The sequence below is a fragment of the Nycticebus coucang genome, chromosome 1, assembly GCF_027406575.1.
Source record: "Nycticebus coucang isolate mNycCou1 chromosome 1, mNycCou1.pri, whole genome shotgun sequence".
Lineage (NCBI taxonomy): Eukaryota > Metazoa > Chordata > Mammalia > Primates > Lorisidae > Nycticebus > Nycticebus coucang.
Window position 1 is genome coordinate 190,985,415 of NC_069780.1, and position 11,104 is coordinate 190,996,518.

Below are 11,104 nucleotides of genomic sequence, written 5' to 3' on the forward strand. Positions count from 1 at the left end.
GACGTGGGCTCTGGGTGACAACACTGCGTCAGTGTAACACACACATTCTAGCATCGGCAGGGAGAAATCCCTCTGCCTTGTGTGCAATTTTGCTGTGAACCTAAAACTTCTTTAAAAAAAAAAAAAAAAGTCAAGTGGCGCCTGTGGCTCAAGGAGTAGGGCGCCGGTCCCATATGCCGGAGGTGGCAGGTTCAAACCTAGCCCCGGCCACAAACCACAAAAAAAAAAAAAAAAGTCTGTTAAAAAGTATATAACTCAGATCACTGATTACCCAAGCATTGGGCCATGGAAACGGAAGACAACAAAATGGTTATGGAGACAAGGCAAAGGAAATGAATGACTCCACATTTTACACTGAACTTTTAAATAAGGCTAACACTTCTCCGTCTGGGTACGGAAGCTGCAAGTTCTGTGTGCAATGGCTGGCTTGCCACTAAAGTCTATTCATGTGAAGGGGACCGTTGAAGCATTTCTTTGTGATACAAGTTTGAAAAGGAAATTCTTCCTAAAATAAGCACAACATAGTACCATATCAAAGTGAAGAGTATTAAAGAATTTTAAAATCTACACTACAAATGAAAATGGTGAAGGCCCTCTGTACCCCGCACCGGCATTGACGTCTCGGCGAAGTGAGGAAATAAAGCAGAAGAACAGAGATTTTCACTGCAAATACTCATCAGGAGCTGGAAGCCTGTGCGATGGTAGGGATGTCGTTTAATGCACTCTCTCCCCTTTGTCCTTATTTCCGTTCAGATGAACATAAAGAAACTATAGAAGGCCATCAAACGGAATCGCTTCCTCAATTACCCATAAAATACAAAACACTGGATGCGGATAATGAGAACATAGCTTGGATGTCAGAGCAGAGCTGAAGGTCACTGCCCCAAGGGGGTGTGGAAACGCCAGGCGATCAGCACAGCAAAGGCAGGCCCAAGGATGCCAGGTCAGACCAAGTTCAACCAGCTGGCAGTGATTTCCACATAGAGAAACTTACTAACATTCCTGGTTACTTAGTTACTTTGTAAACGCTGAAATAATTGCCAAAAAACAAAAAAGCATTTAACTTCCCTGAGAATCCAGAGGGAGCAACATTCACCACCTGTAGCTTGGGGTTTCTGTTTGAAGCAAACAATGGAATATGGAAAAGTAAATCCAGAGGCTTCACCATTTTCATAACCATCGTGATCAACACATCCCAGCGTCACTTTCCCAGGAACAGTGTGATTTTTCTCAGCTGCTAAAAGCGTAGGCTCCGGAGAAGACGCCTAGGTTCAGATTAGTAGAGCTCATTTGCTCTATTGCTTTGGAAAAGGAGTTAGCCCCTGTGAGTGTCAGTCTCCCCATCTAACATATGGGGATAACAACAAACTGTCCTTACTTCTTGGGTTGTTACCAAGATTAAATAATTTAAGTAAGCTGGTAAAACCAGTATAGGGCCTGGTGTGATTCCAGTTATCTGTACAGGTTGGCTATCATTATAGGTATACTATTATCCAATTTTAGGCATTTCTGCAGGAGTTATTTTTGGATTCTGATTCTTCTTTAGGAATTTCAAATCATATCACACAAAATTTCTTACTCTGTCCTATTAATATGAAATGGCAAGAAAAATTCATGTCATAGTAAATCAGGAGTTATTATGAAAATAGGGGTTTTTAGAATGGAAGAAAATTGCTGTATTAACATAAGTAACCAAGAAATGCCATTCACCGTGTAATTCGTTGTCTGTCTGAACCAGGATACTTTTGAGAGAAAGGAAGCATTAGTGAAGATGATTAATAGAGGTGTCAGGGTAACAGGTGGAAACGAGGCTGTTCTGGGCAGACCAGACATATGGTCACCCAAGGTGTCATCTTATACTTCTAGGTTCTCCCCCAGGGTCTCCAGTGGCAGGACGTCACCTGAGACAGATGCAGACCACTCATCACCTCCTGAACAAGCCCCTGTCACCTTTCCGCAGAGGTGGCCTTAGGATATTCTCTCTGGCTGCAACATCTGTCCACAAAGCCAGCCTTATCCCCCTTGTCCCTTTATGAAGACACTGTGAGTTCAAGGAGAACCCATGTCCTCATTCCGAATATGTTCCACATCTGTGGATCTCCCCACCTGTCCCTCCCTCTCTCATGCAGTTTTCCATGATTTTCTTTATATGATGACTCTCTCTCAGCCCAGCAATATCTTTGCATCTGAGCAGGTTCTATGAAGCGCAGTCTGAGTCTTATTTAATTCTAGCACAGAGCATTACATGTGGCAGGTAGCAGACACTCAATGAATATTTAACAGATAAATTAAAACAAGGGCCTTTTGGTTGGAACATCACCAAATACAGATTTGGCTTTTTCTATCTCGCTACCCTCAAACTAGATGATTCCGTCTCTGCCATACCACATACTTGACACGACCCAGTTCTTCACTCTTTAACACAAAATCCTTCAAAACAAAAAGGCTTTCTGAGCTCTGAGTAGTGTCTGTTTTTCTGAGAGTAATGAATATTGGGATGGAAGAAATCATTTTCTGAAAGAGAGCTGATCCAGTTTGACACACTTCATTGGAATCAGGGCTTCCACGCATCAACAAACTGTTCAATTTCAGAACAGTTCCAGGAAGAATTGGGGCACTGGAGGGCTGTAGAAGTGTCTACTAGGATTTTGTGGATAACATGTGCTTGCTCCAGAGAAGGAAGTAATGATTATGACCATTCTAACTTTGCAGGCAAAATCCGAGTAGGTGAGATGCTGCTCATCCAAGAGGCTCCACAAGTCTTAGAAATTGCTTAGAATGATCAATGGTCTAAGATGAGTGAGTGGGTGTGAAAATTGACTTTTGCTGCTGTGCAGTTGATGTTCCAGGGATCCCCATCCCTCCCTCATCCCAACCCACACTAGGCACCACATTATTCTCAGCACACATCAGGTTAACAGCTGTTAAGAGGAGACCATCCAGGGTTCACAGGCCACTTCATAGTTTAGAGATCCTAGAAGTGAGTTCAATGAGATACTTTCTAGCCTGAGTCACAGTGTCCCTGGGGCAAAACAGCTGCATGAAGACAGCTGTCTAAAAATGTCACATGCCAGGTTCAGAGAGGCTAATCTTCCCCCAAGAACATGCTCACCTTTCTTTTCCCTTAATCCAAAAGCATATGAATGCAACAAAGACGGAGCCTACATGAAGTGTGAAACGTGAGACCTCGGTCTTGCCAGAATCCACAGAACCGAGCTCCACAGGGCTGGCTTTGCCGGGTGAGTTCTGCTCTGTTTTATAATTTTCAAACAAACCCACCATGCCTGACACTGGGGACCAGATGACACAAGTGCCTATGCATCACGTCTGGGGAAACAAGTTATAAGGAGGAGTTAATCTTTGTCCAGTTGACCTCTTATGAGGCTTTAAGATGTAAGCTTAAAGTTAAATAAATACACATTAAGGAGGAGCAGGTTCTGCCAAAGATTATCCAACCCTTGTCACTTGTCATTCAGCTTAAATTAAAACAGAGAGATGCTGAGATGAATCTGCCCTGAGCAAGAGTGAGCTTAGCCTGGTGCCCAGACTCGAGACCCCGGTCTCAGTGTCCCAGGGAGCCGACTCCTGGCCAGACCCAGGGTGACCCTCCCAGTGCCTTGACGTTGCTGTGTTGTCTTGGGATGGACACGGGAGCAGGTCAGGCTCTTCAGGGCAGGAGGGGTTCATGAGCACAGATTTATGAGAGCTTGCACATTTCTCCTAGGGAAAAGGTCACAAGTTTCATGAGATTTTCAAATGTTTCATGATCCAAAAACAATTTAAGAATTGCTGCTCTAAAGGCACTGTCGATCAAGATAAATGTCAAAATCTCAAACTGAGCTAGCCGTGCTAAGCAAAAGCAGTGAGCTGGATCTTTGGGGGGGTGGGGGTGAAGAGGCTGTGCACAGCCCGTCTAAGAGGACAGCAGGGTATGGGGGGCCCGAATCAGGTCCAGAAGCCAGAGGACACTAACCCAGAGTTCCTGTGCTCAGCCCACAGTAAGTGCTTCTCCACATTGTAATCATTCAGAAAACAACATCACAGGCCAGTTAGCGGGCGCAGAGAACTCCATGGCTGTGTGCTGGCCAACATCTCTCTTCTACCCACACTTTCAGTTTAGACTGAGGTTTAATCAATGCCAGTGCTTGGTTCTACGAATAGTGTTTTTTCTTTCTTTCTTTTTTTTTTTTCTTTTGCGTTCTTGTGATATTTTATTTAGAAAAAAATAATCATTGATTTTAAAATTTGAAGCTTGCTTTCTTTTGAATACCACGCTAATTATACATAAGACAGTACCAGCTGATGAAATTATTTATGCAAAATAAATACAAAGTAACTGAAAAACATTAGTTGTTTATTGATTCACCTTGCTTTCCCACGGTCCATCCTTCATTTTCATTTTTCTCTGCTTTATATAAAACCTTTTCTTTCTCACTTTCAATCAACCCTTGGCTCTGGTTTCACCCACTGTGTTTCTGCAGGTTTCTCCGTGGCTGTTAGGACAGAAACATCACAGCAGGGCTGGGGGCAGGTGGCTTTGGCTTTTTCTTTTTTTTTTGTAGAGACAGAGTCTCACTTTACTGCCCTCGGTAGAGTGCCGTGGTGTCACACGGCTCACAGCAACCTCTTCTCTTGGGCTTACGGGATTCTCTTGCCTCAGCCTCCCGAGCAGCTGGGACTACAGGCGCCCGCCACAACACCCGGCTATTTTTCTGTTGCAGTTTGGCCGGGGCTGGGTTTGAACCCGCCACCCTCGGCATATGGGGCCGGCGTCCTACTCACTGAGCCACAGGCACCGCCCGGCTTTGGCTTTTTCTATCCAAAGAGTCTCTGCGTCTCTTTCACTTGCTGTTTCTCTTTGTATTTTCTGGATTTTGTGATACGTTGAGGCATGTTTGGTGACTGGCAGTGAGGATTTTCCTATAAAGTTGGTCCTGAAAAACTTCCCTGGAAAATCTTTCTGAGATTTAATACAAAATGAGGTCCTACCTCTACAAGAACAGCATCCTTCATGATCTGAAAGTCCTGAAAACCTCTCCTATTATCCAAAATGGTGAGAGTGAACATGTGGTCCACACATGGCGGGGGGCCTGCTCTACTCACGGTCTGAACTAACAGCTCTTTTAACAAAATGCAACGTGATGATTCCATAAAAGCAGGGTCAGAAGACAAAAGGGGCCAAGAACCTTTCAGATAGTTTCCAGGCATCTTTTGCTCAACTGGGACATGAATATTTTGAACGAAGAATTTAGCATGTGGTCCGGGAGGAGCATTTGAAAGCTGCGTACAGAGATCAGTTTTCTTTAGCTTCAGAGTGGATGCATTTATTATAGTTTTTCATTTCACAGACCTCATTAATCACAAACAATTTATCTTTACGATCCATTTTAGTGCTTTAGAATGAAGCATCAGCGTTCTCAAGTCCTGCGTTAAATGTCTTGTTCTGAAATTCATCCTCCTGGGAGAAAAGATGAGAATCCATTCTTTTGTTTTCTACTTTCCCTTGGAAATGGGGACTGGGGTGCAGCCTCTCTTTTCTCCCCCACTTCTCTGTGATGACGCACCTCCTGGCTGGTGGCCCAGCGTCTTTCTCGTTTCTTTTTGGCTTCTTTGCCTGAACCGCCAGGCCTCCACATGCTGCCTCTTGGTTGCCACCCTCTTGATTTTCTTGGCTGGCCAAATGTTTTCCTGTTTGGGGATAATTTTGATTGAAAATCATTTTTCACTGCCTTTCTAAATCACTTCCTCCTGTTTTTCAGTGAAAGAAGAAGAAAAAATAAAAAGAAGGAAAAGAAAGAGAAGGCTTAATACAACTTAGAGCGCATTGGAAGACAGTGAAGACGGAGCCGGGTGACTTTCTACTAGGGACCAAGGCAAAGACACCAGCACGGCCAATACTGGCCTCTCAGGCCCCCTGGGGCTTCTTCTCGCTCCAGACTTCTCCCACCTCACTCTGAGGATGGCTGCAGCAGTGAGAGTGAGTAGAAACTGAGTCACAAAGTGGGGCAGTGCTACCGAGGTCCCCAGAGCAACGGCTTGTCCTACATTTTCTCTGGAAGTTTGGAGGGTTGAAGAAGCGCTGAGAGAATCAGGCGTACATGTGACTGAGTCCTAGAAATCAGAAATGGCTCCTCCCTGGAAGATCCCCGGGAGGGCCTCAGGGGCTTTTCAAGGCATCATCTACCCACACTCTGCCTCTGTGGCCGAGGTCAGGGTCTGTGTGACCGGCCCAGGACGAGCAGGAGTCTACGTTGTGTTGCCTGGTGTGGGCCTTTACTTTGCTTCAGGGAAAACCAGAAAACTGAACTGTGAGGCCCATGCTGGGCAGGTGGGTCACAGGTAGCACCTCCCCTGTGGCCAGTGGCAGGTAAGGGTCTGCAAGCTGGGCCCCTGCCCTCTCCGACCAAGGGGTGGTTACGTGGAGGAAGCCAGCTCCTCCACAGTCATCCGCACTGTCTGCGTCCTTCCCCAGGCTTTACCAGGACACCTGCTGCCCAACTGATGCTCCCGAAGCCTCTCTGAGACAGGGTTATGACTGTGGTGGTGGCTACTGTGACTTCCTGTGTTCCTCTCACCTGGGGACCTGCTAGTCTGGGACATCCTTGAAGTCCGAGAATGTGTCCCCCAAATAACATTTAAACTCTGGACAGTGTAAGACTATAAAACAAGCAGGGCCACATGTTCTGACATGGAAACAGGGGCTTCACGGAGAGACTGGTCCCACTGAGAAATGGCTCGTTCGCCCCCTCCCCCTATATGGGGTCTCCTGTCACCCAGAGAGTGACAGACAGGAACATGGAGCCTCAGACAGCAGCTCAGACTGTCCTCCACCCAGATCGCCTCCCTCCAGTTGCTGCTGCCACTGAATGTCCCACCTTGATTTCATATCATCAGGAAACACAGCAGCAGGACGCGTCCTCAGGGACAGGGTTTGATGAAATTGCTCAGGGCGCACGGCTGCAGTTCCTCCCGCCAGAGCCCCTCCTGCCCAGCAGCTGCCAGACACTCAGGAAATGGCTGCTATGGCTCTGCTGTCGGGATGTCTCCCCAGGTCACTGGGCAAGAACGACCCTCCTGGACACAGAGGTAACTTCTGGGCAAAATCCAGGACAGACAAAAGCGTCACATCTGTGACTGGTTTGCTGGCTGATCCCTGAGAAGTGCTGGGAAGGCTGATGAGGCCTGGACATGTGGCCTGCCTGGGGAAGCAGTGCTGGGTCACCACACAGGGCCGATGGGACAGAGCCATCCCCCGTACCTCAGGGGCCACGTCACCCACCAGGCTTCTGAGATGCACCACAGAGACAGCAAGGCCTGAGCATGGAAGCTAGAGGACGAGGAGGCTGAGCCCGTGAGGCTGAGCCTCCGGAGGGACGTGCCCATCACTGCTCTCTGCCAGTGCTGCCCACCTCGGACCCACACCTGCAGGCAGAGGGCCAGAAGGGAACTTAGAAACCACCTCATGGTTTTTATGTCCAAAAACTATTAAATTCCCATTGAATTAAAGCATCTGTGTTGCTTGAAACTGTTGAAACTGAACCAATTCAATCATTGCACTCAGGAAATTTTAGCTGTGTATTTATGAAATGTCTTTTGGTTATAATATTTTTGTTGACAGCAGATGAGCCCTCAGGAGAAAGGTGACTATTCTTGCCTGTTAATTTTTACCCCCATGTTTTCCTTAAAGGCTTTGAGCAGGAGTTAGCTTAGTAGCTCTACCTAAAGCTATCAGATGTTCAGGGCTTGTATGAATCGTTTCTTGTCAATTATTAACTCCCTTAAAACAGCCTCGCCTGCAGACCTATTCACTCCCCAACACACACCGGTACCAGATGCTAAAGCAAACTTGAATGTTCTATGCCACCAAGCTGACTTGCTTTAACTCAGCTGATGTTGTGACACATTTTTGTTCAAATGAAAGAGAATCTCTTGCCAATTCTGAAAGTCTTTGTTAACAAAGTCGCTGTGTTGTTTGCAGCATCTATGTGGCTAAAACATTCCATGTCAGGGGCAAGGTGAGCCGTGACATGGGGCGTCTGAGCACTCTAAAGGGATCCATAAAAACACCAAGCGTGTCTGAGTTTCTTATTCTGGTGCCTTGAACTACTAGATGCACACCTCTGACGATCTCATATGAAAACACAGCATTACAAAACATAACGAGACCTTCTGTGGTCGGCATGGGTGTCCCCTGTGCAGCCTGTGCCAGCCAGGATGTGCTCAGTGGACGATGGAGACAATGACCAACCACCACCCCTAAGGCAAGGCTTGGACCCCAGCTCCCCTCCCTCCTGGGCTCTGGCCAGCCTGGGCAAACCCTTGTCTCCCCTTGGCAGCCCATCTTGTCCCTCCCAATGCAGGTCAGGCCACGGCAGCTCCAGCTTCCACTCTCTGCACAAGATTGCCTTCAAAATGCCCCCAGCGATGACGCCCGCTCCAGACCCCAGCATCCTCAGCTGTCTCCCCACAACAGCCCTGATGCTGGCCCCAGGTCTCTGTTTGTTCCCCTGTGACATCTCTGAGTGTCATTAGTAGAGGAGGGTCCCTCCCCTACTTTGCAACGTAGATCTGATCCATCTTTGGCCACAGAAGCTACACTGGGACGGGAAAGGACCCTCCTGGACTTGGCTGAGCCATAAAGCAGAATGACTTCAGGCCCCTCTGCCACCCTACTGCCACGCTGCCTCAACACACTTAACTTCTCCCTTGGGTCGTACAAATCTGGTTAGGAAGGACCATGCCACAAGTTTACCCTGGACTGAGTCGGGAGATAAAGGAGTGTCCCCAATAATGTGACCATCCTCAAACAGCACCCCTGGACCCAGTGGGGCATGTGTGCCACCTTGTCTGTTTCCAGCTCAGCACCTGTGTCCCTGTCTAAGGAGGTGACCATGTCTCCATGAAGCCCCTTCCCCGCACAGCTCCAAGTTCAGGTTTGCTAACAATGGGAACTTGCATGAGGACAGGCAGGCCCAGGTGGGCACCACATAGGATGTTAGGGCGGTCAGATGTGGGGATGGACAGACTGAGAACTGCCTGCCTTCCCTGGCCAGCCTCGTGGCCATCTGCCCACAGCTCATCCCCTTCGTCACTGACCCCTCAGCCAGCAGTGGCCCTTGCTCCCACCAGGTACGAGTGCCAGCTGCAGGGTGGCTGGTGGTTCCTCAGGACTACATGGCCTCTCTCTGCACACCCCAGAAGAGGATTTGGACTGTTGCATGGACTTGGCCTCTGTTCATCTGACCAGCACTGCAGGCTTCAGTGGTCAGCTCAGCCCCTCGACTCTCCCTCTTCAGGTCTTCCCTTCCCCAGCTTTCTTCGCCTATGTCCTCACGATGCCTGCAGCTCCCTGCACTCCCACTGGAACCCCGACACAAATCCCATCCCACACCCACCCCCAGTGTGTGCGGCCCCCCATCTGGAGGTCACAACAGCATGTACGGCCCCCATCTGGAGGTCACTGAGCAGCTACTACCTGCCTTGCGATTGGGAGCTCAGTCTCAGAAGACACCCTCATGTCTGGCATGCCGTTCCGTAGGCTCCCCCAAATTCCAATGGGGTCATATAAGTGGATTCTCCAGGACAGTCTCTGCTCGGTGTCCATGGTGGAGAGGCAGCATGGTCCCACCCGTCCCACTAAGCTCCCGGACAGGCTCTCTGGTGCCAGCTCTGCTCCTAGTGGGACAGGTAGGGAGAATCCCTTGGACCAGACAATTGGCCATAACAACAGATGGAGCTGTTGTCATATTGCACCCCAAGTACCACGTTGTGAGAAGCAGTGAAGTTGGGCCGGCAGCGCTGGACGACAACATGCACAGCCCTGAAGCCCGATGCTCCAAGCTGCCCCCTGCTCACGTTCTGTAGCTGGGGGTTCGGTAGTATCTTTAGTTTGACTAACACATCTGGAATGACTAAACCATAAGCTGAAGAATGCCAGCAGTGAGTGAGTCCCTCCATGGTAAAAATCTCACTGATTTTTTTTTTTTAATTCCCAGAATTTCATTCTTTGACTCAACTTTCTGCTTCAGGTTGTGAGTTCCGCCCTACTGGTGCCCTGGGCACGAGCTCCTCTGAGCCCTTCCTGGTCTTCACTCTGAGCAGGTGACGATGAGCCAGTGCAGGGGCCTGTGCAGGCGCCTCTGCTCACAGGGTGCTGTGGATAAGCCTGGGCCTGCAGCAGGACACACCTCGGACACCATCACAGACGATCCTACATCCCCACACACCTCGGTCCTCTTTGCTTCGCTCACTCATATCAGTATCTTCCCTAAATCTCTGAGCCCAAAATACGCTTTTATGTACCCCTGTTCCATTCCAAAAAATCCAACAAAGCCAGAATAATTCAGGAATAGTCACTCCACACGTATTTCTTCCCTTTTACAGTTTGTAATTCTAACTTCACATGACATTTCACGACTCATTCAGATTTAGTATCACAATGCTGATTTAGCTCATCAGCATTGCCTTTTGTGGGCTCAGGTACACATTTGATAAGTTTCTCATCAGCCAGCGGGCTGGCTACAGATACTGCCCTGACTGATGGATGTGGACCAGAAAATATGTTCCTTGACAGCAGAAAAATGTCTCTCTTAGTTTTTTTCTATAAATTTTATTTTAATAGAATTTCCAATATTGGGTTAATTAAATAGCACAAAATCAATAATATTTTAAAAACAATATTTAACGTAGCATGCTATATTATTATGTTATTAATATATTATCAGTACATTATTATTATTCATTATTCTTAATACATTATTAATAGTATATCATATTGTGCTGTTTTGTTAATACATTATTATAGTGTATGTGATACTGTAATGTTTTAATATTAATGTAATTAATATATTAATAACATAAATAAATATTATTATAAATTTCTTAATGGCAACCTCTTTCCAGAAACAAAGACTTCTTGTAAGACATCGCAGGGGCCCTCTACTTATTAGCATCAAATGAGCTTGTCATAGTTGAATATCAGTTACGCCCCACTAGTCATTAAAGCTTTGCTTTTGTTTTTAAATGAGTTTAAATAGGCCAGATAAGGTTAAATTATTCTTAAATAACTTGTATCTAAAATTATTTAGTGTTTATTTCAATTTCT

At 47.1% G+C, this 11,104-nt stretch overlaps 1 pseudogene; it reads right to left on the reverse strand.

Annotated features, from left to right (window-relative positions):
* Positions 1-4,815: 4,815 nt before the first annotated feature.
* LOC128591516 (ribosome biogenesis protein BRX1 homolog) lies at positions 4,816-5,636 on the reverse strand (annotated as a pseudogene).
* Between the last annotated feature and the right edge of the window lie 5,468 nt (positions 5,637-11,104).